Source organism: Bufo gargarizans, chromosome 4 (assembly GCF_014858855.1).
Source record: "Bufo gargarizans isolate SCDJY-AF-19 chromosome 4, ASM1485885v1, whole genome shotgun sequence".
Taxonomy (NCBI): Eukaryota; Metazoa; Chordata; class Amphibia; order Anura; family Bufonidae; genus Bufo; species Bufo gargarizans.
In genome coordinates, this window is record NC_058083.1 from 269761694 (window position 1) to 269786626 (window position 24933).

A 24933-nucleotide genomic window follows, 5' to 3' on the forward strand; every position below is an offset into this window, starting at 1 on the left:
GAGGTGTAACTAGAAATTAATGGTATATAATGTGTGTTCAATATGTCATAAGTACAATATTTCAGTTGTTAATACACCTTTAAATTTTAATTGCGGCCCTCGTCATTGGTTCAGTCTGGCAAAGTGGCCCCCAACCAGGAAACGTTGTGCACCCCTGCTCTATAATAAGGGGTAGGCAAATTTCCTATTGGTTGCTAGGGATGTTGCTAAGCTCAGACAAAGACATTCTCATTGCCCTACAAGCAAGAAGGGAGGCTACTGATGACAAAAAAATCTATAATATTCGAAATTACGAATATATATCACTATATTCTAAATATTCACAAAATCTCAAAGTGCCAATATTCGCGATTAATATTCATGATTCGAATATTCACGCCAAACACTACTCAACAACCCCAATAAAAAAATAAGTCCTATTCTTGTTCATTTTGCGGACAAGGATAGACATTGTTACAATGGATCTGCAAAAAAATTCAATAAAATAGATGTAAAATGAATTTCACAAGGGCATTATCCATATTTTTTTCGGATCTGCATTTTTAAGACAGCAAAATACATACGGTCGCGTGAATGCACCCTAAGAGCCAAGCCTAATGCTTATTTTCACGTTAACACTCGCAGGTAGATTTCTGCTCTACACTGTGTATTATCATGCATATATAATGGTTTAATTAAATTGAAGAATTCCCCAAAAAATAATATCAAGCATGTGGAAACCGAATATACAGAAACTGACGATTAAGGCATTACCCTTAATATTGCGTTAACACCTATAGGTAAAATGTTACCCTAGCCTCTGTATTGGTGTACTGATCACCTATATGCTGGTTTAATTAAATTGAATTTGACCCCCCCCCCCCGAAAAAAAACAAAAAAGTTAAATTGGCACTATGTGCTGTTTCAGTGGATCTGTCCGAAAAGGAGCCTGAACATATTTGGGTTTGTCTGCCGTCTGATAAATAGCAAAGTTAGGATCAAACCCGGTTTGGTCCGAACTGGTTCACTCATCCATATACCAAACCATTATTACCCTTCCTAGGAATGGGCAACCAACAAAGACCACACCAGCAGCAAGGCATATAATATTCCACAAGGTTATAAAGGAGCCTAAAGTAACCTGGAAGCAACAAAAGCATCTCTACCACTAGCTAATATAAATATTCATGAGTCCACCATCAGAAGGACACTGAACAACAGCAGTGTGCATGGCAGAATTGCAAGGAGAAGCCTATTTTCAAAAACAAAAATAAAAAAACATTGCTTCCCTTCTGCAGTTTCTCTAGATCACCTGGACAAGTCAGAAGGCTATTTAAAATGTGTTGTGAATGGATAATACCAAAAGAAAACTTTTTGGTTTAAATGAGAAATATTTGGAGAAAGGAAAACACTGCATTCCAGCATAAAAACCTCATCCCATCTGTTAAACACAAGGGGGGTAGTATCATGGTTTGGGCCTGTTTTGTTGCATCTGGGACAGGATGTCTTGCATTCATTGATGGAGCAATGAATTCTCATTTATGCTGGCAGATTCTGAAGGAAAATGTCAGGACACCTTTACGTGAGCTAAATCTGAAGAAAATGTGGGTTATGCAGCAAGACAACCACCATAAGCACACATGTTGTTCTATCAAAAATAGTTAAAGAAAACTAAAGTTCAAGTTCTGGAATGGCCAGGTCAAAGCCAGACCTTAAACCAATAGAAATATTGTGGAAGGACCAGAGGCAAGCAGTTCATTGGAAGAAACCCACCAAAATAACAGTTGAAGTTGTTTTATATGGAGGAATAGGCTAAAATTCCTCCAAGCCAATTTGCAGGACCAATCAGCAATTACCAGAAACATTTAGTTACAGTTATTGGTGCATAAGGGGGTTATACCAGATACTGAAATCAAAGGTTCACATATATTTTTCCAGTCACAGGAGTGATATTGGATCATTTTCCAATAAATAAATGACCAGGTCTAATATTTTTGACTTGACTATGTTTGATTTGGTTATCTTAATCTACTTTTAGTACTTGTTTTGGAAATCTGATGTAGTATTAGGTTCAATGCATGCAGAAATATAGACAATTCTGAAAGTTTTACAAACTTTCAAGCACCTCTGTACATGGTCGTGGTGGTGTCTGGAACTGCAGCTCACTTGCAGATCAAATGCAGGTGCAAGAAAAAGCAAGTGAACCCTTTGTAATTGCTGTTATCTAAGTCACAATTATAGATAAACACACTCTAAACTAATAACACACAAACTGTTGTTAAGTTCATGTATTTTATTGTGCACATTGAGTCAATATACACATTTATATGGAGGAATGGTCCAAAATTCCTCCTCAGTGTTAAGCAGATCTTATTTGCAACTACAGGAAATGTTTCATGGTGGTAATTGCAGCAAAAAGAGCGATCCACTGGTTATAAAATGCATGGGCTGACATATGTTTTCTCCCTGCACTGTGGATGACGTGCTCAATACAAGATATGGAAAGAACTGTTCCTATGTTATTAGTTTAGTTAGATTGTGTTTGCCTATAAGGATGGGTTCACATATGCGTTCTAAATTCCATAAGACGGAATCCATAAGACGGAAGTCAAAACGGAAACCATTAAGAGGCATTCCGTTTTGATCCATCATAATAGAAGTCTATGGGAATCATAACGGATCCATCTGGTTTCCGTTATGCAGGACAGGACTTTTTTTTCCATTCTGCATAACGGAAATGGGACAGATCCGTTATGATTCCCATAGTCTTCTATTATGATGGAAAGCACAACGGAATGCCTTTTAAAGGCTTCCGTTTTGCATTCCGTCATAATACAAGTCTATGGGCAGCAAAACAGATCCCTCCCGTTTCCGTTATGCAGGACTGGACACCTGCATACTGGAGAGCAGGACGGATCCGTTCTGCTGCCCATAGACTTGTATTATGGAGGATCAAAACGGAATGCCCCTTAAAGGTTTCCATTTTGACTTTCATCTTATGGATTCCGTTATTTTCCATTATAACCATGTTATAAAGGAAAGCCATAATGAAATCCAGAACGCACATGTGAACCCACCCTAGTTGTGACTTGGATAACAAACGTTTTGTTGGCAATCAATGCGGCAATCTAGGTAATTCCAAAGGTCTTTATTTACTTTTGATAGCACCTCTTGGTCTGAACTGGAGAACCAGTATATTTCAAGCATTTGGGAGGAAAATCAGATTTTATTTATAGATGTACAATTTTTTTCTGAGGTATTTTGGACTTTTTTTTTAATTATATTTATTGTTTTTATTTTTTATTTTATTTTTTTAACTGGGGACATTACAGCAATATAAAATTTGTTTTCCAACTTGTATATATTAATAATTTTTTCTCACTCATAATTCAGAAAGCATAAGGAAAATACAGAGCGCCAGTGGCCTTAGTCTCTAATGGGACAGGAGGTAGGTTTCAGACTAACCCAGACATTATGTAGAGAATAATGTCAAGATTCAATGACTTTTCATGCAGAATTAAAAAGCAACTAAAACTAAAGACAAAGTAATAATATATGTATTGTCCAAAGTTAGGAAACAAATTTAAATGTTTCAGATCTCAGCTGTAGAACTTCTTTAGGTAAAACATCCTTAAAATGTAGGATGCAGCACACCTTATATAAGCTTAGTGCCACCACTTATAAAGTCTATATTGGTGGGGTTCCATTCATCTAGTCCAGGCATGTCCAAAGTGCGGCCCTCCAGCTGTTGCAAAACTACAACTCCCAGCATGCCTGGATAGCTTACAGCTATTATGGCATGCTGGGAGTTGTAGTTTTCAAACAGCTGGAGGGCCGCACTTTGGACATGCCTGATCTAGTCTATCGTACCAAGTATGTATCCTGTACATCACAGGGTATGGATTTTGATGTAGTTTGGTTTTAGCAAGGGTACTTTCACAGTGGCATTTACTTGGTCCGGCAGGTTGTTCCGGCAGGAGAACAGCCTGCCAGATCCCTAACTACACTGTGCAGGCAGCTGTTTTTTGTCCGGCCGCCTCTCGGCATATTTACCGTGCTGTGGCAAGATCCACACCACTCCCCATTATAGTAAATGGGGCTGAGCGGACTTCCGGCAGCTCACGGATGTACACTGTAGTTACGGATCCGGCAGGTTGTACAGGCAGTGTGAAAGTAGCCCTACTAAAACCAAACTACATTGAAATCCATACCCTGTGATGTACATACTTGGAATGATAGACTAGATGAATGGAACCCCATCAATATAGACTTTATAAGCAGTGATAGTATAGTTAGGGGCACAGCCTGCCGGATCGCGTAAACACCTGTGTGAAACAAGCCTTAGAGTGTATTTTAAAGATTATCACACTATCATAATATTGCATCGCATTTCATAAATCTGTTGCAGAAATAAAAGACTGTATGACAAATCTATTCTTAAGCAAATAATTTGCATAATTCCAATATTTTGAATCCATATTTCTATAGCTGCTGCTTTAGTATAATTGCTAAAGCATTGCTAAAATACAAAACTAATAGATACATTACACATTTTGAATTAATTAATGAACTGTGAGGTATCAGATAAAGGCCTCATGCACACGGCCGTTGTTTGGGTCCGCACCCAAGCCGCCGGATGCGGACCCATTCACTTCAATGGGGCTGCAAAAGATGCGGACAGCACTCCGTGTGCTGTCCGCATCCGTGGCTCCGTTCCGCGGCCCTGTTAAAAAAATAACCACGCTTTGCGGACAAGAATAGGCATTTACATTGCCGGTGCCCGTTCCGTTCCGCAAATTGCGGAAGGCAACGCGGACAGCTTCTGTTTTTTGTGGATCCGCGGTTTGCGGACCGCAAAAAACGGCACTGCCGTGTGCATGAGGCCTTATCCTGATTAAAAAAAGTCACACATTGTTCTGGAGTTTAATAGCACGTAAAGTACTTTATAGATTTTTTTAAGATAGATTTTTTTTTCTGTATGGTATTTTAATTTTGTATCAAACATTTTAGTTATTAGACAGTTTGATTTTAAGTTTTTTTTTTTATGTTACGTAGCTCTACTTGAAAAGTGATCTTAAAGACATGCTATATTTGTTCTTTGATAAAAATGTATAACACAAACAAAAAATAGTCATTTGCAAATTAATAATTCGTTTGTATAGAGATAGAAATGTGAATATCCATTTTATAGCCACATGGAATTCCCAACGTATAAGAGGCAAGCTACCTTAATCAAAGTCACAATGAAATGTGTTTCTAATTTACAAATGCGGCAATTTTTCAATAAAAGTTGTTGCACTTTGTCTGATCCATTCTCAAAATACGGAAGTGCTTGAAGCAGGGCCACCTGCAATAACAGATTACTGTTGCCTTAAATATTACCATGTACCTACAATGTAGAGGCGTAAAAATTCTCCAGAAAAGATCTTTGTTACTTTTTTTCTTAAATAAAAGGAGTGATCCTAAACTAAAGCTAGTTTTCAGCAGCCTCTCTACAAACCAATGCAAATGGCATCAAAGACTAATGAAAACCTGTTTGCGGACGCTGGACTGAGTCCAATGTATACTATTGGCATACTCCAGTCCCCTTGGGACATGACTCATATAAAAAACACAGAGCTGTCATCAAATGGCTGGTGGCTCAAATAAATCAAATTTACTTTGAAAATTGAGGCATACCAAAATTTTATTAGGTGAAACTTTGGCATTTCTTACAGCCAACTTGCACAGATATATTTTTATTACTTACAGCAGCTTAAAGGTATGCTACCAACCATATGCAAAGCAAGAAAAGATTGCAAGTTATATGTTTTACTGTGTGAGGGTGGGAGACGTGTTTAAAAAATACTACGGAATATTTTTATAGTAGTGGGTGAAAGACTTGTGGCACCAAGGTTTGAACCTCAGTGTTAGTTTTATGTTTCAAAAGTACTTACTATTTTTATGTGCATTGCTACTTTCTCAATTCAGTAACACAAGCAAAACTGATGGAATTATATTGAAATGGTTCATTTTAAAATGACTGTGAAATACGAGATTGTGGAAAATTAGTGGTTATCTGTTGGCAGATAACTCTTACTTGTTACAATATAGTTTTATTATTAATGGAATTTATCTGGCAAATATAACACAAATCTTCAATGTAATCTTCAAAAATGAAAGATAATCCAGGTAATGTTTCTACAGGGGGGTTCTGGGGGGAGATTCTTTTTAAAGATGGTCCAGAATGGTTTAAAAGTAAAAAACAAACAAATACACAAAAACATTATTCACCCTCATTGACTCCCTGATGCTGCTCTGGTCCACACTGCTCTCCATTTCCTTGTCCTGGTTTGTAACACAGGAAATGTCTTGGACTGTCCACTCAGCCAATCACTGGTTAAAATGAGTCACCACTGTGGCCAGATATTGACTGGGCAGGTATTCCAAACCATCTGCTGTGTGTTAAGCTAGGACAAGAAGACAGAGCAGCAGGGACCAGAGCAGTGTTGGAACGGCAGATGCCTGGCATGGATGAGGTGACAGAGGCTGGTCACCACTGCAACCAGTAAATGGCTGAGCAGGACCAGGGAGTTTAGTGTAGTGGGGATAAGAGTCAGAGCAGCAACAATGGCGGATTTGTGAGGTGAAGCATACTTATTTCTTGCCCTTTTGTTAAAAATTCCTTTTATATTAACAATTTTATATTCAGTAATTAATGGTTAGAAAATTGTATGTCTGTCATATACACCCCTCAACAATGAATTGGCAACATCAAAAAGGAAAAGTCGTATAGAAATCACAGGATCAATAGACATGTTAATGATATGCAAATGAAAAAAGTGGAAACAAATTATTCAAACAATTTAAACTTATTCATTATTAAGTAAAATCGTCATACACAGAAATACATACACTTACACGCTTTGGCATTCTACAAAAGAGGTTACTAATGGGTGTCTAAAGAATGTTCATGGGCATGCAAATCATTAAGACTTGCTGCTGGCGGTTCATTTGCAATTGCCAACCAATGACATCCAAGATATGCTAAGGGAGACAAGTTTTTAAGATGGTTTAGGCCATAGTAGAATGTGTAGGCCATGCAGGCTGCTCATACTAGCATGAGAAACATGCAGCCTGGTATATTCCTGTTTAAAATTGGCTCCTGGGACACTTTGGAGAAATGGCCATACCACTGGATTTATGAGCAAATCAATTTAACGCCGAGCTATTAGTATACCTGAAATGAAGACTATAGAAGTCTATCTACAGTTCATTTTGCCACCGCACACCACAGCACAATCTCAAGAATAGGACTGGTGTAACATTTATTTGTGAAGGCCTCTTCATGGCATTGCCCACGTCATCTCCGGACCAATCTCTGTATTCTCTCTGTCTCAGTTTGTGATAAGTGGTGTTAATTGGCACATCGAAGAATAAGAGGCATCGCATAATCACCGCACACAACTTGACCAGATGTTTGAAGTTTCATGTGGCTAAAGAACTTTGCTTTCAATCTGGCTTTTCTACCCCTATCACATGTCATTTGCTGATCTTAGGGACACTTGTAAAACCTTATGGCTTGTCCTTCTTTCTCTATATGGGTAAATAATAAAGAACGTTTACATCACACAGAAAATGGTTGTATGATAAGAATGATCTGATCTTGTATACATGTTGTTACCTATAATAAATGTATGTTAATTAAAGACTTAAGGAGTGGTTTTATACACAGATAAAAACTCCAACCATTTTCAGTGTTGTGTTGAGTGATAAAACTTGTAAAAGAAACACCCTAGGCTGTTGCCTTTCCTGTTCTCACATTGTCCCCTCCCTTTTAACAGAATAGAATTCATCATCATACAGAAGCAAAAAGTTTATGTCTCATTATTGTTAAATTTAGAAGAATAAAATTAATATGTTATACTAAAATAGCCTAATAAAATGTTATAAACGAGAAAAAATATTCTAAGGGCTCATTCAGACGGCCATATGCTTTGTTCCGCACCTGTTCCTCATTTTTGCGGAACTGGTGTGGACCTATTTATATCAATAGGGTCCCAAAAGATGCGGTCAGTACACAGTGTGCTGTCCACATCCATTGTTCCATTCCGCGGCACCGCAAAAAATATAGAGCATGTCCTATTCTTGTCTGCAATTGCGGACAAGAATAGGCATTTTCTATGAGAGTGACAGCCATATGCGGTCCGCAAATTGTATTTGCGGATTCGCAATTTGCGGACCACAAAACACATACGGTCGTGTTAATGTAGCCTAAAGAGAACATATATTTTTATTTTTATAAATTAGGAAAGTTAATATAAGTTCCAATATTTATAGGCTTTATTGTAGGTATATAGTATCCACTAAAAAGATATCCTGCTTTCAGTGGTTACCAAATGTGGTTCAAGGAAGGTAAACTGGCAACAGGGTAAGGGATGCCTGTGGCTCATTGATGCACATGGGGAGTGATGGCTAGCCCTTTTGCTCCAATACCACAGAAGAGCAACTGTAGCACAAATTCCTGAAAAAGTTAATACTGACTATAATAAAACAGAATCAGAACACAGTGCATCACAACGTGCTGTTTATGGGGCTGCAGAGCCACAGACCCATCAGAGTGCCAGTGTGACTGCTAAAAATGTCTAACATAGGCTCATGGTGATGACCTGTCCTATAAATTTTCCAAATTTTAAGACCATCAAGCATCTGTGGGATAGGATGGAATTTTTTTGTCCAGCTGCATGTTGAAGTACACCTAAGAATAGAAAAACTAATATTGAAGAATACCATAAGAAAACTCCTGTTTGACTAGGGATGCTTTAGAAAGCTTGCCGTCTAGGAGAGGGTATCTACTTGCTTTTGGACATTTAAGAAAATCGTACTCCTAGTAACATGTATTAAAATGTTCATTGTATTCTCACAGACTACTGATTTATACAACCATTTCTCTGACTTAGGACCTGTGACGAAACCAACCTCGCCACAGTGTTTTGGGGGGGGGGGGGGGGGGGCTGGTTGCCAGCCTCCTGCCTCAGGATTATGGCCCATACTAACTTTAAAGAAGACAGGCCGGCCGGCACAGCTTAAATCTGTCTTTGGAATTGTATTTTGTTATGTGAGGGCACCCAGATGGCTAGTTTAATTGTATTCGTGTGGTCTGAGTGCCATTCGCACTAATGATATGCACTCAGACTTGAGTTATCTGGGAATATGTTAAATGTCTGTGGTTGCTGTGGGGGTGTGCCATTGTGTGTTTAAATGGTGATGTCTGTCCTGTTGTCTCCACATGTGTATTGGCGATCTCCCCTTTGTCCTGAGAGATAATTGGATTATTCCTCGGTTGTCTCTGGGGCAGAGAGGAGGAAACCATGATGCATTGTGGGGATGTGTTGTTCTGTTCGGTGTGTCGCAGTCTCCATTCTGGTCCCCTGGGGGCGTGTCCACCAGATGGGGACCTGCATAAATACGGGCGGGTAGCCCTCAATAAAGTGTTCTTGTTTTATCCTTCATCATGTTGAGACTGGTGTTTGGATAACTGATCAAAACTGGGGGATTGCTATACGCTGACGATTTGCTATACTCTCCTGGCATAACTACTAGCTCTTGTAAGAGCTGTTCCTGCTCTCTGGCTGTAGGAGAGGTTCACCCACTGGAGCCTGGAGCCTTGTCGTAGGTCCAGCGTGGGTGGAGGACGGTGAGACCCCAACCAAGCTGCGGCGGTTCGTTGGGTCTGCAGGGCGTACGGTGTCAAGTGGAGTGCTTGGAGTCCTCGGAAAGCACTAGGAGCATCTATCGACGGAGGTACCCGGTCGGGGTGCTAGGAGATCCGTTACAGGACCATTTGGTTATAAGCTGTTATCACTGGAGAAAGCTGCTAGTGGCTGTAAATTTCACACATTGTAGCCAGAGTGGGAACAGTTCTCCCCAGCTGCAAGAAAAAGGTCTCCAGCAGCATGGCTTATGGCAATTGCATGTTTGAGAATGTTTTTGAAGAATAGATTATTGCAAAGTCAGTTGGTTATTTTTTTTTATATTCAATTGCCAATGCATCAGATCAAATATTGATGTGTCTTCAGATAAAAAAAAATAAAAAAGGAACAAGTGATATCCCCACTTTTTTACATGAATACTAACAAATTATCACATAGTATCTGAAAGTAGTAGAGTCACGAAAATAACTACTTCTTGGATATAACGTAGGCCTAATGTGCAGAATGTCAGATATAGATACTTGACTATTTTAAATGTTTCACTTTGGCTACAGACCAGAATAGAACAAATTTAAACTTGTATAAAAGATAAATGCTATTGGCTATGACTCAAAGATACTGGAAGAATTCACAGTGTATGCCATACATACATTTAATACAAAACAATATGATGCTATATAAAATGTCACTCATTGGCTTTACTATTTATTATCTTCCTCTATTTTTCCATGTCTGGAATTTTGCAAAATCAGGGACAGAATCCCAATCTTAAAGACTGTTAATAAATGTTGGTAAATGGTGACAGCTCCTGTCCATATACCCGGTTAGGACATATGGATGTCTTAGAGTGGTATGCCCCTCTTGGGATCCTCTTCTATGATCCAGAGTGGAGAGCCACTAACCAGCATGGCTCTTGCTCTGGTAGTTTTGGCTGTCTATGATGGCCATTCATTTGAATCGTTGCATATAATACTACATGGCAAATGTCGTGCTAATATTCAAAAAGGGTCCAAAAACTGAGCCTGGAAACTATAGGCCGGTAAGTTTAACATCTGTTGTGGGTAAACTGTTTGAAGGTTTTCTGAGAGATGCTATCTTAGAACATCTCAACGGAAATAAGTAAATAACGCCATATCAGCATGGCTTTGTGAGGGATCGGTCATGCCAAACTAATTCAATCAGTTTCTATGAGGAGGTAAGTTCTAGACTTGACAGCAGCGAATCAATGGATGTCATATATCTGGACTTCTCCAAAGCATTTGACACTGTACCACATGAAAGGTTAGTATATAAAATGAGAATGCTCGGACTGGGAAAAAATGTCTGTATGTGGGTAAGTAACTGGCTCAATGATAGAAAACATAGGGTGGTTATTAACGGTACACACTCAGATTGGGTCACTGTCACTAGTGGGGTACCTCAGGGGTCAGTATTGGGCCCCCTACTCTTCAATATATTTATTAATGATCTTGTAGAAGGCTTGCATAGTAAGGTATACATTTTCGCAGATGACACTAAACTGTGTAAAGTAATTTATACTGATGAGGACAGTATACTACTACAGAGGGATCTGGATAGATTGGAGGCTTGGGCAGATAAGTGGCAGATTAGGTTTTAACATTGACAAATGTAAAGTTATGCACATGGGAAGGAAAAACGCAAGTCACCTGTACATACTAAATGGTAAAACACTGGGTAACTCTGACATAGAAAAGGATCTAGGAATTTTAATAAACAGCAAACTAAGCAGCAAAAAACTGTGTCAGGCAGCTGCTGCCAAGGCCAATAAGATAATGGGTTGCATCAAAAGGGGCATAGATGCCCGTGATAAGAACATAGTCCTACCAGTTTACAAATCGCTAGTCAGACCACACATGGAGTACTGTGAACAGTTCTTGGATTCTGTAAACAGGGCAGACATAGCAGAGCTGGAGAGGGTCCAGAGGAGGGCAACTAAAGTAATAACTGGAATGGGGCAACTACAGTACCCTGAAAGATTATCAAAATTAGGGCTATTACCTTTAGAAAAAAAACGACTGAGGGGAGATCTAATTAATATGTATAAATATATCAGGGGACAGTACAGAGATCTATCCCATCATCTATTTGTCCCCAGGACTGTGATTGTGACGAGGGGACATCCTCTGCGTCTGGAGGAAAGAAGGTTTGTACACAAACATAGAAGAGGATTCTTTACGGTAAGAGCAGTGAGACTATGGAACTCTCTGCCTGAGGAGGTGGTGATGGTGAGTACAGTAAAGGGATTCAAGAGGAGCCTGGATGTATTTCTGGAGTGTATCGTTGATCAAGGGAGTTATTCTGATTGCCTGATTGGAGTCGGGAAGGAATTTTTTATTCCCCTAAAGTGGGGAAAATTGGCTTCTACCTCACATTTGTTTTTTTTTGCCTTCCTCTGGATCAACTTGCAGGATGACAGGCCGAACTGGATGGACAAATGTATTTTTTCCGCCTTATGTACTAGGTTACTATGTTACTATGTTACATCTTCCCTGTAGAGGTTGCTAAGAAGCTGATGGCAAATTCAGCTATATGCCAGGGGTTTTGGGAGCTACACCAACAACAGCATTAGTTAAAATGGGGTCATTTGTGATTTAGACAACCCATTTAACGGTTCAGTAACCTTTATAGTCAGACGTTCTAGCAAATGAACTAGAATAGCAACACAGTTCTGATCAAGTATCACAATGTTCTCGTTTAATGCTTCTCCAAGGATTGGATTTTCTGTAAAATAGTATAAAGGTAAAAGAAATAGTATCCCTGATGCTTATCCAAGCATCGGATTTTCTCGAAAATAGTATAAAGGTAAAAGATATAGTATCCCTGACACTTATTCAAGGATTGGATTTTCTCGAAAATAGTATAAAGGTAAAAGATATAGTATCCCTGACACTTATTCAAGGATTGGATTTTCTCTAAAATAGTATAAAGGTAAAAGATACAGCATCTTGCAATGTATGGCATATCAAAAACACAAAGTAGCATTAACCTTAAAATCCACACCAAAATTCTCAACTAAATTTACATGTGTTACATACACTTCTATTAGGCATTTTCTGGTTCCGTAGTATGTCTGAAATTGGTGGCAGATTTTTCATTTGTGAAAACCCTATTCAATTGCATTGTACTGTATTAGATTGCATCCAGTTCAACAATGCAAAGTTATACTTCTAGTCTGACAAATATTCTTCAATGTCTATTTTGTCTGCCGTAGATAGTAGACACAAGATCACAATGATGTAGCTGAGGATGTACTTTGAAGACATGAATGTAGGTGACTCCCTTGCATAACCACAAAGCCAGCCTTATGTTTGGTGGGCTACGGATGTAGCAGATTTAACACACAAACTCCTAACTCAAATTTCTTAACTTATCGCGTTATCTTGAAAATTGAAAAGCAATTGAAGGTCTTTGCTTAATGCATTTAGTTTAGATAACATGTCTCATAAAGCATGTGTGTTAACTCTACTACATCTGTACTTTGTGATACCAGTTGGTGGCCTCTACGCAGAATGTACTGTCATACAATGGACAAATAACATTACCATATAATGTAGTACCAAATCATCTGTGTCATACTGTATGGTACCCAAATAATAGTGCCATACAGTTGCCTAAATAACAAAGCTATATCATGCTTTGCTATATTTTATATTTAAATAATACTTTAAGAATAAGAAGACTAATTGTCTTCACATTCTGAGGGTGCCAGTCCACGCAATCTGTGGTACACACTTCAGTAGGAGTGGTTGTTGTGTGACTACATGGGTTGCACACTCCTAAGGCCAACCCTGCATAACCATCATCAGCACTGGACAGTGGACGCTTACATCTTATAAAGTCAAACTAGCCCAAGGTCTTTATTGTCTTTGCTGCTTTCCATATTGCAGGATGATGGATAGCATAGATTCTCTAAAGTAAAATCAAAACCAGTGTCAGTCTAGGGTGACTTGGAGTCCAAGAGGGATTTATGCTGTTGCACTTAGCTAACAGATATCTGTATAACTCAAAAAATTCTGTGAAAGAAATAGCTCAAGATGAGTTTTCAGTCTCTAAGGGTAATTTCACACTAGCGTTTTTCTTTTCCGGCATAGAGTTCCGTCACAGGGGCTCTAAACCGGAAAATAACTGATCAGGCATATCCCCATGCATTCTAAATGGAGAGTAAGGCTATTTTCACACTTGCGGCAGTGTGATCCGGCGGGCAGTTCCGTCGTCGGAACTGCCCGCCGGATCCGCTGATCTGGATGTGACTGAAAGCATTTGTGAGACGCATCCGGATGTGGATCCGTCTCACAAATGTATTGCAAGAAAGGATCCGTCTTGTATCTTTTTTTTACATTTTTACCGGTCTGCAGACCGGAGCGACTGATCCTGCATTCCGGTATTTTGAATGCTGGATCCGGCACTAATACATTCCTATGGGGAAAAATGCCGGCATTCAGGCAAGTCTTCAGTTTTTTTCGCCGGAGATAAAACCGTAGCATGCTACGGTTTTATCTTTTGCCTGATCAGTCAAAATGACTGAACTGAAGACATCCTGACGCATCCTGAACGGAATACTTTCCATTCAGAATGCATTAGGATAAAACTGATCAGTTCTTTTCCTGTATAGAGTCCCTGTGACGGAACTCTGTGCCTGAAAAGAAAAACGCTAGTGTGAAAGTAGCCTAATCCGTTCAGGATGCATCAGGATGTCTTCAGTTCAGTCATTTTGACTGATCAGGCAAAAGATAAAACCGTAATATGCTACGGTTTTATCTCCGGCGAAAAAAACCTGAAGACTTGCCTGAATGCCGGATCCAGCATTTTTCCCCATAGGAATGTATTAGTGCCGGATCTGGCATTCAAAATACCGGAATGCCGGATCCGTCCTTCCGGCCTGCGCATGCGCAGACAGGTAAAAATGTGATAAAAGATCAAGGACGGATCCTAGCTTTACAGTGCACCCCAGCACCCCGCAGTATAGCACCCTATAGTATACAGCAACCCACAGTATGCAGTATAGCAACCAACACTATACAGTATACAGCACCCCACAGTAGCAAATCATAATGAGGTGGTTATTACGGGGGATTTCAACTACCCAGATAAAGACCGGGAAAATGAAAACTGTACATCTCATAAAGGAAACAGGTTCTTGGCAATAACCAAAGACAACTACCTTTCCCAACTGGTTCAGGACCTGACTAGAAGGACAGCCATACCGGCTATACTAACCAATAGACCTGACAGAAAAACAGATGTGCAGGTTGGGGGACACCTGGAAAATAGTGACCATAAAATAATAACCTTCCAATTGTCATTCAAAAGAGTGTTTCATCAGGGAGGCCATTGGCCTCACTAGCTGGGACAATGACCTAAAAAAAAAAAAAATGCAGCCACAACAGTTTTTCTTTTTAGACAGCACATTTAAGCAGATTACCACTCTGAATCTCACATGACCTTGTTTTCTGACAACACACAGGGGAAGGCAGATTCAGAAACGCTGTAGTAAAATGAAGGTTGAGCCATGATTGTTTGCCATGAGCAACACACAGTTTGTCTTTTAGACAGCACATGCAGGAAAATGAGAGGCAGACTGAAATGCAGGGGAGATATAGGATCCAGCAGACTCTATGCAAGAGGGACAATCCTAAAACAGGACAGGGGGTAAGGGAAAGTGCAAACTGGCTCCACCCACACCTCTGTCCCTGCCTACTTTCACTTACCCGTCCTAAATAATGGAGTGCAACTGGGCGGCGGTCCCTGACCTGAGTAAGTGCAAAGGCGGCAAATGAGACAGACAACACACAACAAGGTCAGACAAGCCAGGTCAAATGCCAGGAGGTAATGACGGTACCAAGGAGTATACAATGCCAATAACAGGGACAAGCCAAGGGTCAAAACCAGGAGGAACAAACTGGACCAAAAGGAGCAAACAAAGGGAATCCAAATTCCAAGCGAGAGTGGATACCAGGAGATATGCGGAGATCCAAAAAGAAGGCAAAACCAAAATTCAATACATGAGCCGAGATTCCACACCTAGACCAGGAGACCACAGGAATGATAACCTAGCTGAGGACCTAAATCACAGGCAGCCTGTGGCCAGCAGGTTGCCTGTTTAAATAGAGGCGGGAAGTGGTCATGTGACATGGCCAGCATCACATGACCTATCCTCCTGCCTACTGCTGAGCGCCGAGTGATCAGCTCGGCGCTCAGACCTACAATGGTTCCCATGGGAGCGGAGGACGCCGGCCACGCTGAGATGAAGTGCATGGTCGGGTCCTCCCTGTTGCCCTGGAGACAAAGACACGGTGCACGTCCTCACTCCGAACTGTTCACAGGGCGCCGGCGGCACAACGGAAGCAGACCGCACGATCGGCGCCCCGTGACACTTTCCCCATGAATGGGCACCTGGGGTAGTAGCAGGTTTTGGAAAGTTTGTAGGCAAGACCAAAGTTTTAGGACAGCCATACACATTTAATAACTGTTGGCGAAACGATCAGCTATCTGTACGATTTTTCGTACAAAAACTTGTATGTGCATTTAATGGGTGAAGAGGATATTGCCACTGCTAGAGACTTCTGGTGGTGGTTTATCTCCCAGGAGAACAAAAGGATCAGGCAAAAGTATTAATTTCACCGGCTTTTGCTCTCCCCCGACATCATCTGTCAGAGGAGAGTTGTGAGCCCCCCATACACATAAAATTGTCCTCAATGGGGGCCTTAAAAGAAAAAGCATAAATAAATTATATAAAAAAGGTGGATGTTTTATTCACCTTTCTAAGTGGACCAAAGAAAACATTGAGTATTTCTTGGTTAGAAATAGCATTTAAAAATATTTATATTATATTATATAGAACAAAAATCAGACATCATATATTGCATGCCAGTCTCTTTCTAACAAAGCTAGGACCAGACCTGTACCTCACAATGGATCCATAGATCTCCCCATCCATTCTTCCAATTAGGCCCCTTTGACACGGGCGAGATTTCCGCACGGGTGCAATGCGTGAGGTGAATGCATTGCACCCACACTGAATCCGGACCCATTCATTTCTATGGATCTGTGCACATGAGCGGTAATTTTCACGCATCACTTGTGCGTTGCGTAAAAATCGCAGAATGCTCTATGTGCGTTTTTCACGCAACGCAGGCCCCGTAGTAGTGAATGGGGCTGCGTGAAAATCTCAAGCATTCGCAAGCAAGTGCGGATGCGGTGCGATTTTTATGGTTGCTAGGAGATGATCAGAAAGGGGACCCGATCATTTTTATTTTCCCTTATAACATGGTTATAAGGGAAAATAATAGCATTCTTAATACAGAATGCATAGTAAAATAGGGCTGGAGGGGTTAAAAAATAAAAATAAATTTTAACTCACCTTAATCCACTTGTTCGCGCAGCCCGGCTTCTCTTCTGTCTTCATCTTTGCTGTGCACAGGCAAAGGCCCTGTGGTGACGTCACTGCGCTCATCACATGGTCCGTCACATAATCCATCACCATGGTGATGGATCATGTGATGGACCACATGATGAGCGCAGTGACGTCACCACAGGTCCTTTACCCACGTCCTGAAGAAAGAAGACAGAAGAGAAGCCGAGCTGCGCAAACAAGTGGATTAAGGTGAGTTAAATTTTATTTTTTATTTTTTTAACCCCTCCAGCGCCATTGTATTATGCATTCTGAATTAAGAATGCTATTATTTTCCCTTATAACCATGTTGGGAAAATAATACAATCTACACAACCCCGTTCCCAAACCCGAACTTCGGTGAAGAAGTTCGGGTTACATGACACCCGTGTGAAAGAGGCCTTACTCTGCTAGATTTATTTTAAGCTTGCAGCTCATGGGATGTGTCCTTTCTCCTGCAGCACTTTCTCTATCAGAGCTCAGAGGGGATGTCCTTTCCCCTGCAGCCCTCTCTCTATCACAGCTCAGAGGTTGTGTCCTTTCTCCAAGAGCCCTCTTTCTACAGAGATCTCCCCATCCATTGCTCCAATTACTCTGCAAGATTTATTTTTAAGCTGGCAACTCAGGGGCCGTGTCCTTTCTGCTGCAGCTCTCTCCCTGTAACTGCCACAGCTTCTAATAGAAGATAGATAGATCTGGAGGCAGATGAAGGATGGAACTGAGCATGTTCGACCACCTGAGAAAGGTGGAAATAGTAATAATAAAAAGAACAAAGAGCAGGTACAGATACATTTTATTGAATAACTCAATGGTGAAACAACATTTTTAATTAGATGCAAACACATCAGTATTCAGTTTCAGGTGCTGGTTTGAAAAATGTAGAATATTTTTCCTGGGACAATCACTTAAAGAATACAGGCTAATGTCAGCTCCAGTGCTTGTGGGCTTGTGAATGCAGCTCTGGAGAAGCAAAGTTACCCCATTTGTTTATGTAAACCTTTTCTAAATATATATATATATATATATATATATATATATATAATGCAAATGTGGTTTTAAGAGCTACATTTAAATATATATATTTTTTTTACAGATGTTATCACTAATAGGCTGTGATCCAGCAAAATATGACAATGCAACATGCAGCTGTTTCCCTTATTGTTCATCAAATGTTCTTGCTTTTTGTTTGCTGTCCATATTCACATAACATGCATAGTCAGCATTTATAACATATGTTAAGTGGATTGAATGAAGCAGCCCCTTCTCATATTAGGATTTTTCTAGTTAATAGAAAGAAGTCCCCTGTTTGGGCAGAGGGCAATCAAGAAGGGGGTGATGGAAGTAATCATGGCACCTCCAATACCGGTCAATTTACTAAAGGCAACAGCATAGCTGCAGGAGTGGTCAGTAAAAACTTACCTCCAGACAGAAATCTCATCTTCTTCAGCTAATCTGTAAAACCCTTTTGAAGCACAGTTTGTCTTTTAGACAGCACATGCAGGGAGATGAGAGGCAGATTGAAATGCAGGAGAGATCCAGCAGACTCCATGCAAGACGGACACTCCCAAAACAGGTGCAAAGATGTTTCCTCAATGAATTGGCACCTGGGGTAGTAGCAGGTTTTGCAAAGTTTGTAGGCAAAACCAAAGTGTTAGGACAGCCATAAACATTTAATAACTGCAGAACGATCAGCTATGTCTCCAGGCTCCTGGTGGTGGCTTATCTCCGAGGAGAACAAAAGGATCAGATAAAAGTATTAATTTCTAGTGCTGGGCACGAATATTCGAATAGCGAATATTAATTGCGAATATCAGCACTTTGAGAATGTGTGAATATTTTGAATATAGTGATATACATTCGTAATTTCGAATATTCTAGATTTTTTTTCATCAGTATCCTCCCTGTCACATCTGTCTGAAAGATTATCTATGCATTAGTGATCTGACAGCCTCTTTTGGTTTCACTTTTTCTGTGTGTTGCTGGTATGTCCACACCTCCTGCTCAGGTGTGGATCATGTGACCTTTACCTCGCCCTATTTAGTCTGACTTTACCAATCACTCCTTGCTTGGAATAGCTTTATTTGGTCTTGGAAGAGCTGGAGTGTGGTTCTTGTTGGAGTCCTGTTCATCCATCATCCAAGTGTTGCGCTTGTTGTGTTTTGTATCCCCCCCCCTGGTTGTTTACTAGGCCTCAGTGAGACTCTAGTTCCTTCACCAGGGAAGGAACGGGTTGTCTCTGCCCTGTCATTACCTTTAGGGCATCTGAGGGTCACCAGGGTTTTCTAGGTTCCTGTGTATGGGTATATCTACCATCGAGAGGAGCCCATACGGATAGGAGTTAGGGTCAGGAGCAGGGTTTTATAGATGGTGACCCTTTTCCTTCCCTAGCGGTGAGGCCTAGTGTCTTTACCCTTCCTTCTTGTTGTCTTTTGGTGTTCTCCCCTACTACATCCGTGACACTCCCTTCTTGCTTGTGGGCCAATGAGAAGGCTGCAATGTCTTTGTCTGAGCTTAGCAACATCCCTAGCAACCAATAGGAAAGTTGCCTACCCCTTACTATATAAGAACCTCCCCAGGAGCCCTTGTATGCTATTATTTGCAGTTCTGAGAGAGATAGCAGTGTTATTGCTGTGCTCTGTGCTTTCCTGTGTCATTACAATAAATAGTTAGTTACTTAGTTAGTTTGCCTTTATATATAATACAGATAGTTAGTGGGAGATAGTCAGTGTAGGTTGGATCATGATATAGTGTAGCTGATAGTTTTTGCTGTCCATACATACAGTACATGCTACATACATACATACATAGTGCTGTAATGTCACAAGTTTACAACAATACTTAGTGCACCAATCACTAATAAGTAGTCAGACCTGTTAAAATGTGAAGTTGCACATATTGCGCCAAAATATTTGCATCATTAGTGCCGATTTCACAATCGCGAATATATTGGAGCACTCCATCTGCATATAAAGCTATTGTAATGTTCTGCCGTGCCAACCATTTTCTCCAGTCTGAGGAAACTTCTAGCAGCTTGAAAAATGTAGCTATAGTGACCCACGCCTGTATTTCGCGCACAATATGTGAATATTACATTGCCAATTTTTCGCGATCAAGAAAGTAATCTTGAATTTGCGAATATATGACAAATATTCTACCAAATATTTGTGAAATATCGCAAATTTGAATATTGCCCCTGCCACTCATCCCTATTCATTTTATCAGATTTTGAGGAGACTTGGGATTGCCCCATACACATTAAATTGTTCTCAGTTTACTAGACCAACAATTCAATGATTGACATTGTGACTTTCATGCAAGTAAATTAATGTATTGCCTCTGTAAGTCCCTCTTACAAGGAGCCGATACCAGGGGATCCCCAAAGCAGATCATTACTTTAAACATCATCTGTTGGATCATAGATATTGGAGAAGTTTCAAAAGTTTCAATAAGATTTTTAAAAAAAAAGTCTGATATTCATACAACTTTACAATGTGAAATAATATCTTGCCGAGAACTTTATAATTGCAGACAACTTTATATATATCAAATGTAAAATATATTAGAAAATGGATATTGCTTGTGCTCATGGGTAGAGAGGTTTCTGGGTGTTAGATTAACTCTTGATTATTATGAGGTAGTTAAAGGGGAGTTGACTGAAGTCATCTATGCCACCTCGAAGGTTAAAGTGCAAACTCATTTACCTTCACAAAGACATATTGTCTCAAAGTGACTTGAATATAGAGTGTTCAGCAAGGCAGACATCCAGACTGTACCTATTGCCCTTGGATCTCCTCTAAGTGTGACTGCAAAAGTGTTAATGATGGAAAGGTGCCATAAGCAAACACACTGATTTCCATTGCAAGGCTAATGTACCATGGATGTGTGTGTGTGAGGCTTTTTATAATCAGTAGCTGAATATTATACTTGTAGCATTTGTACATTTCAACAAACAGCTCCACAGTTTTTACTTCTCACTTCTGAAAGTATGGCTTTACTCATATAGAGGGTAAAGAAGCTTTATGTTAATTGAAATTGAAATGTAGCATGAAATCGGCACTCATCTACTGGCAAATGCTTTCCACATAAAGTGTGAAAGAGGATTATAGTCTAAACAGTTAAATGCATAATTGCTGGTTTTAATTAGAGAAAAACAGCCGATTGTTGTCTGCGTAGAACGCATTTCACTATGACACCCAAAAAGTATGGATTTACTTTGGGTTTATGTAGAAGTGTTTATAGTTACCAACATGTTGCTTTTATTACGCGTTTTGGTTTTATAACTCGACTGGCACAGGCTGTCTGAATTTCTATGTAAAATCCATTGATTGACATGTTAATTGCATGTGAAATTATTCAGTGGGGTAACAGACTTCACATATAGAACACACATAAACTCTCTGTAACAGGGCCACCTACCAGCACCAGGGTCCCCCATATCATCAACCTTGCGCACACATAGAAACAACTTACCACTTAAATTCCCATGATCTCCAGCACTGCTGCTCTGGTCTGTGTTTGCAGGCTGTAGCGGTCATATACAGTATATGGCGACGTCACTGCTGCAGCCTGTAAACCTAGACTAGGGGTGAGGACTGGAGTGGCACAGGGGGATTTAGTGATGAGTAGTTGATCTTTTATTGCTTTAGCATTTAGGGGCTTTGGGGAGATTTTGAAATAAATTGGACAGCCCCTTTAAATGAAAATAATTTCAAATCCTCAAGCAGTTATTAGGCATGTGTGCATTAGATGTTTAGGTCTATGTGGTTTTATTACTTATTCTGCAATAAGATTAATAGATACTATGGGGGAGATTTAGAAAAACGATAGCGGTAAAACCCCCATGTTGTGTACCAGTGAGTCTGATCAAATGTTGCAACTACAACTTTTATGAATTAAAACATTCAGCTGACAAGTTCCTAGTTTTGTACCTTTTTAAATAATATTTCAAATGGTTTCATATATGGTCCATCTGAGTGACTGTCTCTATAACTGCACAATTGGCGTACAAAAGAAACTGCACTGAAAAGTTGACCAACTGAACATTTCTGGAGTTGGTCTATCAATATTAGAAAGTTTATTGCTCAACATCTATACAGGCTGCATTACAGGAAAACAATATGAACATAGGCTAAGTTCATACTTCAGTTATTTGATCAGCTATTTCCATCATCTATTGTGAGCCAAAACTCATAGTAAAGCCTACTCAGATATAAGGTATAATGGAAAGACCTGCACCTGTTCTGTGTTTTTGAACCACACCTAGTTTTGGCTTACAGTAACTCATGGAGATAACTGACCAAATAACTGAAGTGTGAACTTGGCCTTAGTGAAGTAACTAAATCAAACATATCCATTATTTTGTAAAGTTTTTTTATTGGGCTTGGGCTTTAACCCCTTAAGGACATGTACGTCACTGGTCCTTAAGTCACGTCCAGAGATTAAGTACATGTCCTTAAGGGGTTAAAGCCCATTAAAAACATTTACAAAATAATGGATATGTTTGATTTAGTTACTTCACTAAGGCCAAGTTCACACTTAAGGCCAGTTATTTGGTCAGTCATGGTGATCGGGCGGGTGCAGGAGCTGCACCTCCCGATCAGCGTCAGGGGTCCGGGAGTTACTGATAGCCGGACCTCTGCTGTATGCGCTGACCGCGGCACGTGCAGGCTTCAGACATGTGTGGGGTGGCCTTTGGGTCCCCGTGCTGCTGTGACGGGGACCCGATGGTAGGGAAGGCAGCCCGATGCCTTCCTTAGGCATCGTGGCTGCCTTCCGTGACAGCCTGTGAGATCCAGCCCCCTGGATCTCACAGGCAGGCTGTAAGTGTATTACAGTGTGTAATACACTTCAAGCCAATGCATTACAATACAGAAGTATTGTAATGCATTGTAAAGGGGATCAGACCCCGAAAAGTTGAAGTCCCAGAGTGGGACAAAAAGGTAAAGTTAAACAAAAGTTTTTAAAAAAAAGTTTTCAAAAAGAAAATTACAAGTTTCAAGTAAAAAAAAAGCGTCCTTTTCCCCAAATAAAGTTAAAAAAAATGTAAAAAATAGGGAAAAAAGAACAGTAAACATATTAGGTATCGCTGCATCCGTATCGACCGGCTCTAAATATTACATGACCTCACCCCTCAGATGAACACCGCCAAAAAAATAAAATAAAAACTGTGCTAAATAAAAAATAATTTTGGTCACCTTACATCATTAAAAGTGCAGCAACAAGAGATCAAAAAAGCGTATGTCCCCCAAAATCATACCACTCTAACCGTCACCTCATCCCACAAAAAATGAGCCCCAACCTAAGACAATCGCCTAAAAAATAAAAAAAATATGATTCTTAGACTATGGAGACACAATAACATGATTTCTTTTGTTTAGAAAAGGTTTTATTGTGTAAAACTTAAATAAATAATAAAAGTATACATATTTAGGTATCGCCATGTCCGTAACAACCTGATCTATAAAAATTACACATGACCTAACCCCTTAGGTGAACACCGTAAAAAAAAGAAAAAAAACTGTGTCAAAAAAGCAAATTTTGTGTCACCTTACATCACAAAAGGTGCAATAGCAAGCGATCAAAAAGTCATATGCACCCCAAAATAGTGCTAATCAAACCATCATCTCATTTTGCTAGAATTATACCCTACCTAATATAATCACCCAGAAAATAAAAAAAACTATGGCTTTCAGACTATGGAGACACTAAAACATGATTTTTTTGCTTCAAAAATGCTGTTATTGTGTAAAACTTAAATAAATAATAAAAAGTATACATATAAGATATCGCCATGTCCGGAATAACCTGCTGTCTAAAAATATCACATGACCTAACCCCTCAGGTGAACACTGTAAAAATGTTTTAATAAAAAGTGTGTCAAAAGAGCCATTTTATGTCACCTTACATCACAAAAGCATAATACCAAGCAATCAAAAAGTCATATGCACCCTAAAATAGTACCAATCAAACCGTCATCTCATACCGAAAAGAATGAGCCCCTACATAAGACAGTTGCCAAAAAAACAAAAACAAACTATGGCTTTCAGAATATGGAGACAATAAAAAAAAAATATATAAAACAAATATTCTTTATTATGTAAAACTGAAACAAACAACAACAAAAAAGTAGTCATATTTGGTATTGTCGCATCCCTAACAACCTGCTCTATAAAAATAGCACATGATCTAACCTATCAGAGGAACATTGTAAATAACAAAAAATAAAAACGGTGCCAAAACAGCTATTTTTGGTTACCTTTCCTCACAACAAGTGTAATATAGAGCAATAAAAAATCACATGTACCCTAAAATAGTACCAAAAAACTGCCACCTTATCCCGTAGTTTCCAAAATGTGTTTACTTTTTTGGAGTTTCTACTTTAGGGGTGCATCAACGGGTCTTCAAATGTGACATGACAGCTTAAAATTATCACAGTGAACTGCCCTCCAAAAACCATATGGCGCTCTTTTCCTTCTGCGCCTTGCCGTGTGCCCAAATAGCAATTTATGACCACATATGGGGTGTTTCTGTAAATCACAGAATCAGGGCAATAAATATTGAGTTTTGTTTGGCTGTTGTTCATTGCTTTGTTAGCAGAAAAAAATGGATCAAAATGGAAAATCTGCCAAAAAAGTGAAATTCAGAAATTTCATCTCAATTTTTCATTAATTCTTGTGGAACACCTAAAGGGTTAATAAAGTTTGTAAAATCAGTTTTGAATACCTTGAGGGGTGTAGTTTCTAAAATGTGGTCATTTGGGGGTGTTTTCTATTATGTAAGCCTCACAAAGTGACTTCAGTCCTGAACTGGTCCTTAAATAGTTGGTTTTGGAAATTTTCAAAAAATTTCAAG